Below are 18,597 nucleotides of genomic sequence, written 5' to 3'. Positions count from 1 at the left end.
AGAGACCTGATGCTATGTATTTATTGATTTCATTAAGTGGAGTATGATATTTGTGTAGGTCTGCAGTTTTCTTTTTGGAATGGTGTGCTGGGCCAAAAGTGGTTATTGTATTACCTACCACTTCTGTCCTCTCCTTATCCTTCCCTCCTCATTGTCCTTCCACTTACTAGTCTCCCTCTTCTTCATAGTCATCTTCAACACAGACTTAATGACTTTTCCCACTCCTTTGGTTGTCCTTACCTCATTTTCCATCAGACTATAATTTCTGCTCTTCAATAAAGCCCTAGGAGAAAAAAAGCAAGTTATCCTGAAGAGAGAGACAGATGACGAAACAGCTGCAGAAGGGGTGGTGTGATTATTGCACTGTAGTGAGAAAGCATGGACATGGCAGCCTTATGCCTAACATGGTGTTTATCCATCTGTTCTACTTGATAATATTTATTTTCATTTATATCCTTCATTTCTTCACAGTTGTACATTAACTTGAGAGTACATACTAACTGTTCACATCCATTTCCTCTGTAGTGACCAACAGGTATTACTTTTTAAGTATTATTCCTCATGTTTCTCAATGTCAGCAGCTTCTCCCTACACTGTAGCCTTCTTGGTAGAATCTTACTTTTCTTTCCTAAAGGATCACTCCTACAGTTTTCAGAGTGCTGATTCTTCCATTACAAAAACCCCTAACATCTGCATCTCCAGAAGCCTATATGCGCAGGCAGCATAACTGAAATTTGCCAGGACTTTAATCTGCTTCACACACAAGAAAATAAAACAACTATTGGGACACCTGCATGATATTTGGATGTGGTAAAACTGTCCTCTTCTCCACTCATTCCACAGTGGTCTGCCGGGACTGACTGATCTATTCCCAAGATAGCACTCTTCTTCAGGGGAGACCAAAACACCTCTGTTTATCACTCTGCTTTTCACCGTTCAAAGGTTGGTCGTTCCCTGAATGACAGCTGAACAACTTCATTCAGCTCCAGGAAGGTCTTCAGTATTCATTAGCAGCTAATCAATCTCCTTTTTATTGCAGTCCCCTAAATAGGAAAGAGAATGCAGCACTGGCTCTGGGTGATTTCCCTCTTCATGCAATCATTGTGGAAAGAAAGGATTCATAGGACGTTTTCTATATGTAGTTGAACAGAAGCAGTCTAATCTCTAGAAGCACAGTCACTGCTTTTAGTGTTGGAATAAGGGACAAGACAGCTATACAATAATAATTTTGGCATCTTAAATTCAGTTTTGCAGTGAAGCTTGGTTATTTATAATTTCAGTAGCTAACAGTGAAGAAGAGGCTCATACCTCTTCTTTTATTGGTGAGAGATGATGGCAGAGATCTTTGAGATGTTTGCTGCACTACTGAGATTTTCAGGACTTTTCCCTTCTAAGATCAAGCAGTTGAGAAGGAGGGGAGGAAGGAGAAAATGTGTATTGTGGGGGAGGAGAGCAAGGGAGAGAAAGGAGTGTTTTCCACTGAACATCTGAGAGCTACTATTGCATTTGCTGAGACATCATTATTTTTAACTAGCTCTTGAAACTTCTAGTATGGTCACTGTTTGGAATGTACAAATGAAGGAAACTGAGTAGTTAGTGAAAGGAGATCTGCAGACTGCAGCTGGTTGTTAGGAGCAGAGGAGTTTTAAATGCCTACAAATAACACTGCAAGTCATACTCCCTCAGCTGCTACCTCTTCCATAGCTTTTCACATTAATGGCATATTAACCAGGCAAAACAAGATTTACTGGCTGATGTTCCCTGCTCAGGATTGCCAGCACAAGTCGTCCATAAAATGGGCAAATTGAACACTTGCTCTGCTCTCTTTGCATGTATCCAGCCAAGACATTTAGGCACTCAGACAAAATGGTCCTGGATTTTATCTGAGCCTTGTTGACATGTCACATCACATATCAGCCTTGGAGTCCTCACTGTGTACATTGGCATCAGCACTGCCTACAGCAAACTGACTTTGGTACATCTTTCCATGACAAAACTAGCCAGGCTTCTCCTAATGTATGCAGCTAAATGAAGGATTGCTGGTAATCTATTTTTGTTCTTGGAAGTAGATTATGATTTTATTTGACATGGCAATAGAAGAGCAGGGCAAGTGCTGTGAGCTGCCTATGGCAGCCAGATGTTGTGGTCTTCAAGGTCTAAGGTCCTTGGACTGTAGGAGGAGGCTGTTTGTTGTGAGAGTCTGTAAGTGCCCTCTGAAACACTTTATGTGATTTCTGCTGAACAAGGAGATGAAAATGGCTTGCTGTGCTGTGTTATGAGCCTGTAATGTCGTAATGACAAAGTGAAGTTCGGGGACAAGTAGGGCCTTTCTTAAGTTTCCTAATCATTCCAGCATATTCTCAGCTTAGCAAAGGCAGGAAGGCAGTTGCTCAGGAAAACATTATGCGTGCCTCATTTAATAAGCTCCAGATGGATAGGTAGGCTTTACCTTATCTCAACAGTGAGTACATACTAAAACTGTATCACATGGAATTAAGGTGTTTCAATGTACACAGCGTTAGTGTACTTTTCTGATTCACTGTAAACAAGCCGTTAGGTAATGGATCTGGAGACAGGTGTAGCATCTTATTTCGATTAGCAATATTAGTGAAGGCAATAAGCTTGCTTCTATGAAAAATATCTCTGCATTTGAAAAAGCAGATCCTTATATTTTAAATCTCTGTGACAGTGGCATGCATGTGAAATTACCTGACTTTCTGGCATATTACTTACTTTTCCTGGACATATGTGTGATTCACATACTTTTGTGTCTATATATTTTTATTGACATTTATCGCCTTAAAATGAAAGAGGAATTAAATCTATGTCATAAGTATGTCACACTGTAAGGATGAATGCTTGCACTTTGATATTTGTGCACATAAGTATGCATATACATATGTGTATATATGTACATGAGACATTGATTTATATACATATACGTCTCATATAATATTTCAGATTTAGGCTTTTGTGGATCAATTGTGTGTGTTTGTATGTATGGGTATACTCAAAACTCTTACTTGTTTTATGATTATATTAACACATAAAGACATGGCTGAACTAGAGGCAAAATAGTTTATATAGTAAAAATAGATATGTGATGGAAAAGAACATAACCACCACACCCTGGCAATTTCCCATTTCTTCAAAGTATGACAAGAAAATGTCTGCATAGTTCTAAAATGCTGAACAGCCCGACAAGAACAGTGCCATTAACATTTAAATGTCTTAAAAAGCAATTTATGAATATTCACATCTTAGAGGATTTCTCTCCCAAAGGTCTCTTGGTTGTGCAGGGGCTTAATTCAAGATGGTTTCTGTCAAAGATAAAGAAAGAACTTGAAACTGGAACAATTGTTTTTCTCATTTAATACAATTTTGACACACCTAAATGGGTGGTTTTCACATGAAGGTGCCTACTACTCATAAAGAACTGTGGAAATCATAGGAGAGAGCAACCAAAGCTTGAAAATATTTTAAAATGTATCCCTTGTACCAGTAATGGCATCATGTTCACGAACTACTCATGAGAAAGTATTTTAAAAGACTGTGCCACTAAACCTTACCTAAACTTCTCCACAGGTTTTCATTGCTAAATTAAGAATTTATTGCTTTTTGTGTAGTAGAAAACGACCATCACCTTTCTATATAACACGGCTGGCAAAAAGTGACAATACAAAGTACCTTGCAGAGGAATCCACAAATCAACAAACTTCAGAAAATTAGCCACTATACGAGATGCACTAGAAAAAAAGTCTCAGAACTGCCTTGCAAGGAGCAGGCCTTGCATTTGAATTAATCTCCCAAATACCACCTATCAATCTGATAATGCAAAATGGGAAGACAGCATTGATTAAATATTCCTGTCTATTGCATAGTAGTCAATGCTGGTGTATATGTTCAAAAATCCTTTAGATAATTACAGCATTTACACTTCCTTGAAGACTTCTCTCCCACATCTGTTTTTAAACAACAGGTCCAGTGTTAAACTTAAAATTCAAAGCAGACCTCCCCTGTACTAACAAACACTCATTAGAATGAAACCTTGCTGACACAGCCTAAATAAACTTCATGAATACTGACAAATTTAACATGATTTATATCAGTGACCAAAAGAATTAATAGAAATTAATTATTTTGGGTTTTCTTCATACTCTTTAAAATGTGATATATTACACTAAGTATGACACATTCTCATGAGAATTACATGCATAGAACTCATCAACTGTTATTCACTACACTGAACTGGCACAGATAAAACACAGCAAAGGGTAGGAGAATAATTATTTCATTAAAAAAATAATCCATCTCTTGCACAGATTGGGTACTAACAAGGGACCTCCAAGTCATGTTTAAAAAATAATCCTGGAAACTACATTCTTCATGGAGACAGTAGCAATGTTATTTTTAAAGCTGACAGTTCTTGCTGGTTCATCCTCTATACATTCATGTTAGCAGCTGTTTTCTCACCAGTGGTTTAATTGATTAAAATAATTTTATATCCTAAAACCAATTCATCCCACTTGTATTTAGTTTGGGTTTTCCTCCTTCTTAGTTCTCATTAATAATGTCACTCAAGTCAAAACCTTTTTCTCCATTCCTATCAGTTGATCTAATGAAAGGTATCACCTTTTCTACAAACTTTGTGTAATTTAGATCCCACAGTGTCAAAATTCATTGAAGGTCTGTCTCACCTGAGCTGTGTGCGGGTTTAATCTGAATGTATGCTGTTTTATCACAGCAGTTAGAGATATGTTCTTGGAAATGGGTTGAGTCGATGCTGTCATGATAGTCAGATGTATATTCTGCCACATTGCTGATAGCATAGTTAATCAGAAGCTACGCCCTTTCACTTTAGTTCAAGAAAGTAAAATACTTTTAATATTTTTTTCTAAAAATAGAAATAATTACACCTCCAGACTAAAGTGTGTTTCTCAAAGTACTTGGTAAAGCCAAGCTCTCTGTTGAGCACTTTTGCTTGTTTGTAGGAATAGAAATGAGTTAACAGACAATGTTTTCACTTTTGTGGCCTGGAAAGAGACTATTTCCTTACTGATGTGGAATAATGCTCTAGAATATACCTGCCATGTAAAAATGTATAAAAATATCTTTTGATGGAGGAAAACAGTAGATGAAACCTGTGAATTAAAACATAAAAAATTATTGTTTACGTCTACCATGCCTTAGAACATAGGACAGATATAACTGAAAAAAATACCTATTTGAGATTTAAAAAATACTCTGAAACCATTCTTGTCAAAGGAAAATTTAAAAGATCTATAATGTTTCTATAAGGTTTTCATTGATACTAGTGATATTAGTGGTAAAGTGCAATTTTAAATATTTTGTTTGTTCAAAGGGAAAGGGTTATAATATTTGTAAAAGAAGAACATTTTAGTACTTAGAATTATATCATCTCTATTGATTGTGTGAGGAGGAAAAAGGCAAAACAAAAGTAAAAAAGGGGAACTGCAGACTTCATAAAGAAGAAAAATGGGGAAGACAAAATTATTCTTTTTTAATTGAACTTAAAATTGAATTTCATATGTAATGAAAGAAATCTGCATTTGCTCTAACAGATTCTGAAAAAAGTAATTCTTTTTCCCAAAATGAAAAATCTTTTATCATGAACCATATTTTGCAGATGGAAGGCAAAAGGATTTTTTAAACTCTCCTAAAAATGGTCCATGGTGGCTTTTCTAGAAATCAAAAACTCTTTTCTTAAAGTACAATCTGTCAGTTTAGCTGGCCTAGAGACAGAATAGTTCATCTCACTGGACTTTTTGCATGTCCTTCCTTAAAAAGGATTTACCTTGTGATTCCAAATATGGTAGTCTATAAGAAATTCAATTTGAAATATCATTGAACCAACATTGTAGCCAAGAATTCACACATTGTTAGCATTTATTTTTACATTATTGACATTATTCACAGAAAAAGACATGGGAAAGGTAAAAAAAGTATGTGTGCATACACACAACATTGTGCTAAAGACTAAGAGATTTGTATTGTCAGCATTAATTGTCAAAATAGAGGTAAGCCATAAAATGTAAAATAAATGCAATTCATCCTGCAATTCATCCTACAATTAGAGAAATCTGGTTTTATTTAATGCTTGTGTGATGATGGGTCCTATAGAGCTAGCATAATTGACTTTCCATAGAAAAGTATTCCCAGATCTGATTAGAAGTTGGTAAGCATTCTTTTTGGATTTTTATTTGGACACAAACAACCTCAACAGCATTAATTGCTACCCTTCTAGGATCCAAGAACTTAGCAAAGGCAATCCAAAACTACCATCGGGGCATAGGCAATGTACTGAGCACATGGCTTATTTTAGGCAACTTCGCAGTTGGCTTTTTCTGCCAACTTCGTGTATAACTCTTTGTCTTAAACTAGTCAGCAGAAGATTTTTGGTTATGATCTACAGATGTCAGTGTCCTCACATAGTCTGGCTTCATTTTCATTCCTTTCTCTTTGTTTTCACCAGAACAAGATTTATGTGGTGGCATCAGCTGTCAAAACAGACCCTTAGGCTAAGAGGCTGCAGTATAGCTTAAAATCAGTGTTAAGGAGACTGTCCAGGAGCAAAGCAGTCCAAATCAGGAAAGGGTAAAAGAACCTTAACACCACCTTTTTGTCTTTTCTCCTCCATATGAAATACTCCTCCATGTCCCAAGTGTTCCTCAGAATTCACCAGCTCTCCCATGCTAACCAAGGAAGATAAATACAAGCAAAAAGTTAAAATATAATGGTTAAAAATAACTCTAAAACATTCCTAACAATGTCTAGAACACAGAATATAAAAAATAGGTTCTGGTGTTACCAAGGTTTTCTCTTGGTACTTGCATAATAATTAATCACTTTGATTTTACTGTTTGAGAAACAAAGAAACCAAATACAGAGAAAACTTATTTGTATGGTGTATTTAGACAGTGTATATTTGGGATTGTACTGAATAGAAGTTGTTTACTTAGTTTATCTTCAAATATGGTAGATACTCATGATGCATTTAGAAGTTATACAACACACTTCTAAGACTTAATTGCCACTGAATTATGACAGTTTTGTGTTAATTTCACCAGTATAAATTCATCCAGTTGTCAACCACATAAATGCAGAAAATGCTACAGTAAGATATTTTGGCAAATTTAAATTATGGGATACTTAAAATAAACTTCAATATATACTTGTTAGAGAAAAAATTACTTATTGCCTCTTTGTGTCTTTCAGGTGGTTATTACTTCCACTAATTATTATTTAACATTTGTATTGCAATCATGCCCAGAAGTTCCACTTCAAATCAATTTGAAATCCACCATTCAAGTCATTACCTGAGCATTTAATAAGCAGAAGTGCTTACCCCAGAGGCCTTTCAATCTATTTCCTGGAAAAGTGGAAACATACAATCATAATGAACAACAGTAGTAAGAATAGGGAAAAGCAGCAATCAAACCCTGTCACTCAGAAGAAACTATGTAGTAATTGTTCAGACCACTAAACTCCTGAGAGACAAACATACAGGTGACTGTTTCACCAAATGTTCTTTTGATTTAGGTGCATATTGTTGCAGTATTTACTAGTGTTCCTATTCAAATATAAAAATAGAAATTAAAATGAGAGGAGTTTGGACTTGATGTCCCGCATTAAAGTGTGTATAAAGGATTTGTTTAAATGTTCAGTGGGATCAGATGCATAGTTTTACTTGAAAGACTCATTATGTAACTCTGTATTTTGTCCTTTGTGCACCTAATCTGTAATTATTTGGTAACTGGGATACCATCTCTGGGAATTAATATTGCTGGGGACCTCTGCTGGAGCTGTAATCTAAATACTGTCTTGATATTTATAGCACATTCAGATCCCTAGGATAACTCCTGGTATTTTCTTAATTTGTATAGATAGTATAGATATATCTTGTCTGTGCTGGAGTAGTTATGCTCCAGCTAGCTGTAGTTTCAGCAGACTTTGGATAGGCTTTTATTGTGATAGCTAAAATTGTAACTGAAACGGCATCTTACATTGCAACTTATGTTAACAACTATGGGAGATTCACCACCTGAGCAACAGCTACTATAATATATATACTATATACTACTTCTCACACCCATTATTGCTCTGCTGCATACTCTGCTGGGAAATTTGCAGTATACATTTCCAAAAAATATTCTCACATTAAAAAGTTGTGATAATTCACATAGGAAAGTGCCTTGAAGAGTTCATGATGGAGGGCATCAGTTGCAGAGAGCTAATCACATTAATTATGGTATGTTATGTGATTTATGACATGAATGATCAATCATTTGCAAGAGATTAAAAAAAAATTAGTAATTTTATTATAGACACAGTGTAGGGCACCAATGCAGGGCACTGTAGTGAGAAATTCTAAAGCTGTTGTCAGTGGGGGTAAAGTTCTCTTGCTTGGCCTTAGTCCAAAGCTGACTCATTTGAAGAAAATGGCTTTTCTGAACAAGAAGAAATAGAAGCGATTTAATGTTTTGGGCAATATCTATATATACATATACAATTCTCTTTTTTATAAACTCTGATGACTACATTTGATTTAGTTTAATTATTTAAATTTAGGCAGAGATGTAGTCCCCAAAGTAGGGCTGAATGCTCTGCGAAGACGGAGAAAAGTAAAGAAACAGTAAGTGAATATTATTATCCTAGTAGAAACGCATGCTTCTTTTTTGAATCTGGATACAAGCTGGATATTTGAACATACAATTCCCATATACAGGCAAGAAGTTTAAAATTAATAACACTATTGTTAAACAGAGTGGACTTTTATAAAAATTTGATCATCTCTATGTTTTGTTGAGAAAGATTAAACCCTTCATGCAAAACCCTATAAGAAAATAGATAAAGCAAGCAATGATCCTCAACAGGAAGTATCAATGTGAGTTACTGTCAAGGACTGGTAGGGGTATAAAGGACTTTTCTCATCTAGTTGTACGTTAAAATCAGGGACAGGTCAATAGTAACATGTCATACCATTTTACCTTACTGTTCAATGGCACTTAGCATTTTGCCAATTTCTCAGTAAACAGATTATCATCACAAAACACTGTTCCATTTTAGTTGGTAGCAGTCCCAGTAGAGTAGCCAGGGATTAAATTAGCGTGAAAACAAAACTACCTCTTTCCTTAGATATGGTCTCTGCTGAGCACAATTAAGGAGCATAAGGTGAGCAGCATGTACAATTCCACCCTGCTGTCAGCTTCATGTGCTGTTATGGCTGAGCAGAACTCCAGGCTCCAGAACTGTTAAAATGGCATATTGCATACACAATAGGTTATCAAATACCCATTTCAAACAATCCAGGAAATTAAACAGAAACTCAGTGTTTCTGTTTGGATCACAACTGTACTACTGCAATCCAAACCCAACCGATACCAAAGCCGTGTGACCTATGCACTGCCGGCTTTTCAAGCATGTATTTGTACATGACTCTGTCAGTCAACACGCATTTTCAGTACCATTGTATTGTACTGACAGTGTTGAAATACTTGGAAGTACAGCAATGTTCCAGGGTTTACGTGAAACATTGTGACAATATGTGCGGCATTATTTTAATTGTTGTTGTTTGCATCCAAGTTTAACGTAGCACACCCAAACACCAAAGCGTGGGTGGACGCTGTCAGATTTTCCCTTGGGTGTGTTCGTTCCCTCAGACCCTTGGTAGCTCCGAGTCAGGCAGCACAAGGTGCGGGAGCAGGGGTGGGATGGCCACGAAGGCGCAAAGGCAGCACCTGACGGCGTGAGCCGGCGCCTCAGCGCTTTCTACAGAGGGTGTGCAACCATTAAATAACGAAGCTGAGCTGTTAACGAGGAAACTTCTGTCATTCAGGACTGAATTTGCCCGTAGCTTGCCTGCAGAACACAAACTAGGACAGGCCCCACGCCGGGCAGCAGCGGGAGGAGCCATTCCGCGGCGGCGAGACACAGCCCCCACCCGGCGCCCCTCCCGCCGGCCCGCGCCCACCCCAGACCCGCGCCGGCGCCCCCCGCCCCGCCTCGCTCTGCCGCTGCACAGCCCGCCCCCGCCGGGCCCCATTGGCCGCTTCGCCCGTCCCTCACGGCTTTCCCCCAGTTCGGCCCCCCGCCCGGCGCTGTCCGCCCGTCCCTCCTCCCACCCGGCACAGCCAGTGTGGGCGCGCCCGCCGCGCCTGCCTGCTCCTGCTGCTGCTCCCGTTCCCGCCCGCCCGCCTCCGCCTCCGCCAGGTCTCGGCCGGGGCTCTGCTCCCGCTCCGCCCCCCGTGCCGCTGCAGTGCCTCCCCCGTCTGGCCAGCGGTGCGCGGCGCCGGCAGCAGCAGGGGCGCGGCGGCTTCGCCCGCGGCCACCTCCCTTTCCCCCCGCCGCGTGTCTGCCCGCGACGTTCATTCCCCCTTCCCACAGCTCCGCCGCCTCCCCTGGCCCCCCGCTGCCGAGGCCGGGGAGGGGGGTGGGAGGCTGAAGCCGCGGGAGAAGGGGGAAGTGGGCGAGAGGAGGCGGGGAGCGAGGGCGGCGGCGGCGGCGGCGGCGGGCAGGTGAGGCAGGCGGCCATGCCGCTTCTCTTCAGCCCTTGGCGCTGGCGGCCGCGCTCGGGCAGCGCGACCACGGGTGCGCAGCCGGGGGGCACCGGCGGTGCCCATCGCGCCGGGGGGCGGGCAGACGGGCGAGGGGCGGCGGCGGGCGGGCCGGCCCAGGCCAGGCCGGGCCGCGCTGGGTGGCGGGGGGCGCTGCGGTGTCGCCGCCGGGCGGGGCCGGCGCGACGTGGGGCCGGCCGCGGGGCAGAGCTCGGCGGGGGCCGGGAGGAGCCCGGCTGCTCTGGTGCCCTCTCCCCGTGCACACGAACTCCCTCGTCCTCGGCGAAAGCTGCTAACGTTCCTTCTCCTACTCTCCCCGCCCTCTCCCTCCCTGAAGAAGAAAACTCGATTGGATTTAACTTGGGGTCGGAAGAAACTCCTGCCTGCTGGATCTGGTTTAGACGCCCCGACAGCTAAGGTAAATAGGGAAGGCTTGGGATCAGCAGCAGCAAAAACAACAGAAAAATCCTTCCTCTGGGAAGGGGGTGGAGAAAAAAGCAAGGAGTTCAGGCTTCGTTTTATATCCTGTTTTTGGCCTTTATATTTTGTCTCTGTTTTCCGCCTTGGCCTGCACAGTTTAACTGCTCACTGTAGTTCTCCCCGTCTCGCCTGAACGTGTGAACCGAGGCGCTGGTTTCATGGAGGCAGGGAAAGAGTCTGTGAGACCGAAAGTTTTTAATCTCATCGGACACAGAAGTTTCTTTGTTCGGTCCGAGAAGGCACTGAGCTGAAGCTGCTCGACTGCGTAACTGCTTCTTCAGCTCCCTCCCTTCCAAAACGTTTGGTAACCCTGCAAGTATAATTAACTTATCGGGAAATGAGAAAGTAATAAAGGAGGTAATATATTTTATTTAATCGCAAGCTCTTGAGGCTTCGTGCTTATGTCTGCCTTGTTTTCTGGAATATCGGTTAGTGTCTGGCCGGACTTCTTCAGGATTGCTCTTAAGTTTCTTTATAAAAATATGCCCCCCTGGTCATCTGTAAATGTCGCAGTTTTTCCACCTTCGATTGCTACAGTCACCCGTCTTCTTCCCCTTTACCCTCTCTGTTCTCAAAGCGACGAGGTGGACTGCTTGTTTTTTAGCTTGTATAGCAGAGGTCTGTCCTGCATTTTGATCCTGGCAAAGTTCATCTTAAGAACCTTCATTTAAAACAAAATACAGAGCAATACCAAAGCAGATAGGTAGTTATCTGACTTTTTAAAGTGCATGCAATTGAAGCTGTTAATGCAGCCTTGTTTGGTCTTGGTGACCACTTTCCCCGTTCTAATTTTTGAAAGAACTCCTTTTCGAAGCTGTTGAAGGGCAAATTAAATGTGAAGTTTTAGTGTAGGATTTTGTACCTCTAGTGCTTGTTACACCAACTAACTAGATGGAAGTTTATTTCTCATGCATCAAAGAGACAATTATAGGTTAGTTCTTTTGTGAAGGCAAGGAGTCTCTCATATTGTGAATGTTTAGAACCATAACTCTGGAATGTTTGTTCCTGTTTGTGAAACTCAAAAGCAACATGTTGGTCAGATAGGATGTGTATGCTTCAGTCTTGCCAATGTGTGACATGTATTGGTATTTGGGAGTCTTGGACAAAGTAATTTCTGTGCAAAATTTTTAACACTCCTACATAGGTAGATCTTTAACATCGTGGAGTAATTTAGTGATTTAAGAAAAAATAATCCAACTAGATCTGTTTGATATACTGTAAGGAAAAACGTTAACATATAAATGCCTAAAGCATGTTCAGTGGCTGATAACAAATAAATGATTTGACTTGCAATTTATAGACTTACCTTTCCAAGCAGCAGTAAGGGTTATTCTTAGGCATCAGAAAGATCTGGACAAAATAAATGGCAGTGAACTTTGCTTTCCTTATGTGGCTGATGCTTGGCAGAAAGTCTGAATAGAGTAATCCTTATACAAAGAACCATCCCTTTCCAGAGCAGTGTTTAAGTCCCAACAATGACTTGAGATTCTTGAGGGGAGGGTGAGGAGTTGTAGCCGTGCATGACAAATTTAGTTGTAAACCAGTATGTTCATAATCAAGGCAATTTTGTTTCTTTTCAGGCCTTTTGTGTCTCTCATGATGCACTTGATATTTTTCAATGCCATGTAGAAGAATAGTTCCTTGTAGTGGAGGCACAACTTTTTACGCTAGTGTTTTGTCACCATGGTAGCTATGGATAAGGTCCTTTTTTAATGATGAAAGTGTAATTCAGTACTGCTTACAGCTCATGGTTATATCACTGAATGCCATTATGTCATTAACATAGTTTGGGAGTAACATGAAGGGATGTGTTCTTTCTTCAGATCAGCAATCACAACTAAAAATCAGTCTGACATTGGTATTTTTATTATGAACAAAATTATTTAACATTACACATGGTAGCTCATGTGCTTGAAACAGCACTTTTATAGCTGTGTGTTGATGGCTTGGGGAAATGTTCTTTTGACCTGACTGGTTCTTATTCATGAATTAAATTAAGCTTGAGTAAACATCCCTAATTTTAAGAAGGTATGCTTGCAATCAAAGAGGTAGAAGTTGCAGTATGTAGCATACTATGGAATGTGATTATCATTAAGATGATTATTATATTGGTCAAATATGAATATATCTGCCTTATGCATAGGCTGCATAGTAGACAATGCTTAGTGTAAACACAAAGCTCTGTAGGGTATCAATTTGCACATCATGTTCCTATAGAATGGATAAAGGGTCTTTGGGGAGAAAATACTAAGGATAGTTTCTTAGTGTATTAAGTTGGTGGTCTCAGAAAACTGTTATGATTTGTTCTCGGTGGAATTTGTTGAGAGCCTTTAGTCCCAGTCATTAAGAGCCATGCTTGGAAGATCAAAGCTAAGGAAGGCTTGCACATGTGTAACATACATTATACCTCACATGTTAGCAGTAGGTCCTAGAAATAGAAGGGGATGGGAGCAAATTCGTCAGCTGGGCTTTCCGGTAGGGCTGTAATGAATCACTGTCTGTCTGCTCTGCGTTCTTGTTTTGTTTTTGTCCTTCCTGCTCCTAAGCAAAAAGGAAAATCCTTTTGGGAAAATGTTATGTAAAGATCAAATAGTTGGTATGTCATATCTTCAGCAGATTCTCCCTATAGAATAACCTGATCTACTGAAGAAGTGCCTGACATTTAATCCACGTAGAGGAATTAGAAATCTAACCTTTTCCAAATGAGTTACTAGTGAAGTTGGCGGAAGAGTTACTCATACGGCCATCAAAATAGTAGACAGTATTCCTATGTGAGCATGCAAATGTTCGTGGTGACATTTGAAATAGAATAGTTAAATGAAGATCATCTAGAAAATGAAGATTTCTAAACATTGCTATTTTACCTTGTCAGTTTTTGAGTAAGTGCACCAATGTGTCAAAAGACACTTTTCATATCAGAATGAAAACATTGAAGATAGTTTGAGTAGTAAATAGTCTGTATTTAACCATTGGTAACGGGACTTTTTTTAGGATCTTTTTAGTTGTGAAAAGGTTACTTCACTGAAATACATCTTTCACATTAAACTAAAAATACAGTGTTTGGATGTTGAGTTAAATTTTAAAAATGTAAGGTTTCAAAATAAGGATGCTGATTTAGGAGAGATTTAATGTATCTCCCATCTAATTAAAATAAAAATAAAATAAAAAAAAATAAAAAAATTGTTATGCTGGAATCAATAGTTTTTTTCTTTTATAGTAATCTCACGATAATTAGGCTTTTTCTGCTGGCTTGCCTTCATTGTTGCCAGATGAAAAATCGTTTGCACCTGGTGGGCTAATACAATGCTTATTCTTCAAAAACCACTGGCCTATGGAACTGCACAATACATATTCTTTAGGAAGAAAGCAACCAACCCAGTTGTGCCAACTTTTACCGATTCCCGAGCAGTCAGATATGACTTTGGGGTTGATGACCACCAGGGACCACCAAAGAGACTCTTAGGACAGAAAGACACATGTGGAAAGGGGAGGGAAAATATGTTAATGATTTTGGGGAAATGGTTATCATATGTATGTTTATTCCAGGAAATCAATGAATATGTATGTAAAATACAGTATATAAACAGGAGGTTTTTCTCAGCATGCATGGTATTTTGGAGGATATCCTCTTGTGCATCCAGCCACATAAAGAATGCCTGCTTCTTAATACTGCCTTGGTGGTAAGGAGTTTCTTATTTTTACTGATTTTTGGTAACAGTTTTGATGACCCAGATGGGACCTAGTCCTGAATTTCAGTGGATACAAAGGAACATCATCAAAGTCATCTTTTTTTAAGATACTTGTTTCTCTGATGCTTGAATTTCAGTACAGGTGTTTGAGTTATTACTCTTTGTACTTTCTGTAAAGGGGATTCAGAAGCATGATATTTCAACACTAGGCTGAAATTCCACCTTCAAAAATGCTTTGTAACTTCTCATAATTGAGAAATAAAACTGAACAAACCTCTTCCTTTGGTCTAAATGAAGCCAAACTGAAGTGTACTTGTGTTGGAGAACACCAGCATTGCAGCTGTCCTGCCTAGGGTAAAAAGTTAAAGTTAAAAGTTTAAGTTAAAAAGTAGATTAGGTTTTTTTCTGTTCGTGGAAGGAATTTGTAGATACTTGACACTAAGTGATCGTGTAGGAACAAACAGTGATGATTAAGCAGAGTCTGAGGGCAATCTGAACAATCTTGGCTGCTGTGGAGATCCTGGCAGTTGTAATAATGTCAGAAGGTAACTGAGCCTCATAAGGCTCAATTTTATTAGATAAGATGGTTTGTATAGGTTGGGATGTAATTGTCTTGCTGTGAGCTTGTAGTGCTCAAGGGCTACTTCTTGTGTCAGTTGTCTGCAGCCAGCTTTAGGAATGAAAAAAGCTCAGAAATGGTTTGAAGTATTAGTAAAACTCACAAATACTTGAAGTGAAACATCTATAATTTAGGTCTTAATTTGAAATGGGTGATATTTTCCTGCAAAGTGGCCAGGGCTCTATTCTCCTTGCTGGGGAAAACCCCAATCCCAATAAATAAATAAATTCAAAATATTTGAAGTTCTGGTGTTGCGTTAAAGATAGATGCAGAAGGACAGTCTTGTTTGTTTGAAGTAATGTGCTTTGGGTTTCATTGCTGTGTTTAGAGTCTTCTCACCAGTTTTCAGCTTTCAGTTGGCATGAGTAGTTCCTGTAGCAACTGCATAAGGGGTTCCATCTCCGCAGACAGTTATGGAAGAGAAGTTTCATGTTCTTCCTTTGTCCCATGATATGGGGTATGTGATTAGTACCTTTGCAGAAATTATTTCTTCTGCATTCTTTGCCTTCCTTGTCATTTTTCAATACATACCATCTAAAACTTCCAAGTTTTAAGAAACAGAGGAGAGGGCATAGGTGCTTTGAGCTATATCAGTGCATCTACAGAAACATCTGAAATGCACTGCCAGATGATTGAATGTCATTCACAGGCTTGGTCATCTAGAATGACTGTAGAAATCATTGTAAGTGTTTGAATGGTGGAAAGTGTTTCCAGGCTTGTCTAGAAGACTTCTGATAGACTGCTAAGGTTTGAGAGCTGCTGCTTTTTCCCTATGTGGCTGTTGTCTTCCTGGTATTACTCTATCAGAGAGGAGAAGTCATAATTTAGAAGATCAATCGATTTGTCAATTTGATCAAGTTACTGCAGGTCTTTTGTCTTACAGGTAACCCTGAAGATAACATGAATTTTTATATTTGAAACTGGGTATCCAAGAACATTTATTGTTGGGAATTATAGGGTTTTTTTGTCTGTGGAAAGATGTTGCTTAAAAATCTGCATGTGCTTATGCGCTCTCATCGTGCAATGAAACAACAACAAAAAAGCTTGGCTGCAGTGGTATTTACAAGACTGAGGCCTGTATTTTCAGTAAAATTAGACTGAAAAGTGTGTCAGCATAGCAGTCTAAATCATTAGTGACTTAAATGCTTTGTAAATGCTTGCTTTCCTTGCTTATGCTACTGAGTATGATATTTAGATGTTTCATGTACTTAGGTTCTGCTTTGGCATTTGAGATGGGTCTACTTAGGTTCTGCTTTGGCATTTGAGATGGGTCTACTTGAAGGAGGATCAGTGAATGTGCAGACAGCAGATAATGTTCACTGGTCTCCTGTTGCTGGTATGTTAGCTTGCTGTGGCATGTTAGTCTGTGGTGGCCTGGAATGTGAGGCTGGTAGTTAGCTCCTCTTAGGAGAACATACTCATTTTGGGTTACTTCTGGTCACAAAATCATATGTGGCGCTAACCCTGGAGCTTTGTTGGTTATTTAATTTCTGAACTGCTCTATATTTTTGGGGGGTTGGTAGTAAAATTCATCACTGAGGGGGAAAATTCAAAAGTTCACTTCTTCCTGGTTCATACCTATTCAGTCTTTTTACTATGTCTGCTTTGCTGTAGTAAACTCATACAGGGTGATTTATTCCAAGTAATTAATGAGTTCTTTAAACATCTTGGAGGAGTTATAGGCAAAGGGAATTGAGTGTGCAACGCTGTAGAAAACAGTGTTTGGAACAAGCCTACAATTTTACTTACTACTTTTTTCAGATCACTGTTGTTGGTTCACGTATGGGTGCTGGGAAACTGTTAAAAACAAAGTAACAAATATTAAGGACACCAAGTAAGAAGAGGTGAAAAAGGATGTAATTAAATTACTGTTTAACCATCTTCTCAGAATGCGACAAGGAGGGAGAATCAGTTGGAATTCAGAATTTGTCAATCCATCTGTCTCTGATCCTGATGGATAAGATGGGAAACATTGATATGAGAGGGAAAAAAAAACCTTCAGAGCTTTACTATTTAGTATAATATTATTTCTCTATAGTGCATCTTACTTGTGTTTTTTAAGAGAGTTTTGTTTTCCTGAGCGTGGGATTTCTGTGGCTATTAGACAATCCTCTTCTTCCAGTGTATTACTATTGATTTATATGTTAAGGCTTTTAGTCTGGTACCAGGTATTTTATCTTACTAAATGAAAATTTAAGTAATAAAAGTACTAGAAAAGCAAGATATACTTAAATTTGATTTTAATAGACTTGAGGTTAATTTACTCTTCCTTTTTATTTATATGAGTGAGTTTATCAATTTTTCAGGGAGCATTTATTTTGTTTTGCCTTACTGAAGCAAAGCAGAAGAAATGCTGAGGATCCTGGCATTTTTCTGTGGTTTTGCAATGCTGTTCTTACAAGAAAAAGACAGTAAAGCAGGCAAACATTTCTGTGGGATTTTTCTGTGGGAAGTTGTGGGATCTGTTGGAGATGTATTGTCAACATATCAAATATCCTGTAGTCTTTCATGATATCAGTTACTGAATTGGTTTTGCAGCAGTGGGTGGTGGTGATGTGTCAAGGGAAAGATTATGGCCTTGTCAATGGAGCAGGTTAGAAGAAAGTGTTACAGAGTGGGACAGAAATGTGTTGTTAATCAATATTTTTCTCTTTCTTACTTTGCTTCTCCTGTTACATAAACTAGCCAATGAAGAACCAACAAATTGTTCCTTACCCGTTTCCAAAAACTCTTGTCTGTGGAGCGAATCCCTGCTTATTTCCACCGAATTTAAATATATGTTTGCTCAGTTTAGATTTGTAGCTCACACATCCTTCCACAGGTGTTAAATTTCTAGATTTTAAATTTCAGCTTCAGAGCATGAAATATTTGCCGAGGAGTAACTTTCCCTCAAACTCATTTCCGCCAGTTTTGTATTAATTTGGTTTTAATTTTTGAGAAGTCTGAAGGACGCATTGGACAGTTCAAATTAATTGAAGTCATAGCTATGAAATTCTCTGGAATTTCTGCATTGTGCTCTTCAGTCACTTTTTCCTATTCTGAGAAAAGAGGGTGACATGTTAATAGCAAATCAGCTTGGCAGTGTCCCACTTTTTACTTTGGTAGTGTCAAAGTAGTATTGTACCTCTATTTTTTTTCTCATGCTGGAAAGCCCTGGGTGTCAGAAGTTAAGTAACACTGTAAGTTGGGTTATTATTAAATCAACTTTAAATTCAGTTTTGAGGCTACAATTAGC

At 39.2% G+C, this 18,597-nt stretch overlaps 1 protein-coding gene and 1 long non-coding RNA gene across 9 annotated transcripts in view; one reads left to right on the top strand and one right to left on the bottom strand.

The window, feature by feature from the left end:
- Positions 1-5,889: 5,889 nt before the first annotated feature.
- Positions 5,890-9,925, bottom strand: LOC139589168 (uncharacterized). Its single transcript, XR_011678960.1, has 2 exons — positions 9,145-9,925; positions 5,890-6,713 (listed from the first exon to the last, which is right to left on the bottom strand). It is a non-coding gene; the product is annotated as an uncharacterized lncRNA (long non-coding RNA).
- A 497-nt stretch (positions 9,926-10,422) lies between these two features.
- Positions 10,423-18,597, top strand: part of ERBIN (erbb2 interacting protein) — a 120,297-nt gene continuing 112,122 nt past the window's right edge. For 4 of the 8 annotated variants that reach the window (XM_071425312.1, XM_071425311.1, XM_071425308.1 and 1 more), the window contains exon 1: positions 10,779-10,992. The gene's annotated coding sequence lies outside the window, so the exon portion shown is untranslated. Of the gene's footprint in view, positions 10,536-10,778; positions 10,993-18,597 lie in introns of those variants that run through there. The other 4 variants (XM_071425310.1, XM_071425307.1, XM_071425306.1 and 1 more) reach the window with 3 other exon arrangements.

This window comes from Agelaius tricolor, unplaced genomic scaffold (genome assembly GCF_023055355.1).
Source record: "Agelaius tricolor isolate 1412-34295 unplaced genomic scaffold, bAgeTri1.0.p SCAF_4, whole genome shotgun sequence".
Classification (NCBI taxonomy): Eukaryota; Metazoa; Chordata; class Aves; order Passeriformes; family Icteridae; genus Agelaius; species Agelaius tricolor.
The sequence above is the reverse complement of the archived record's forward strand: the minus strand, read 5'-3'. Positions and strand labels throughout refer to the sequence as shown.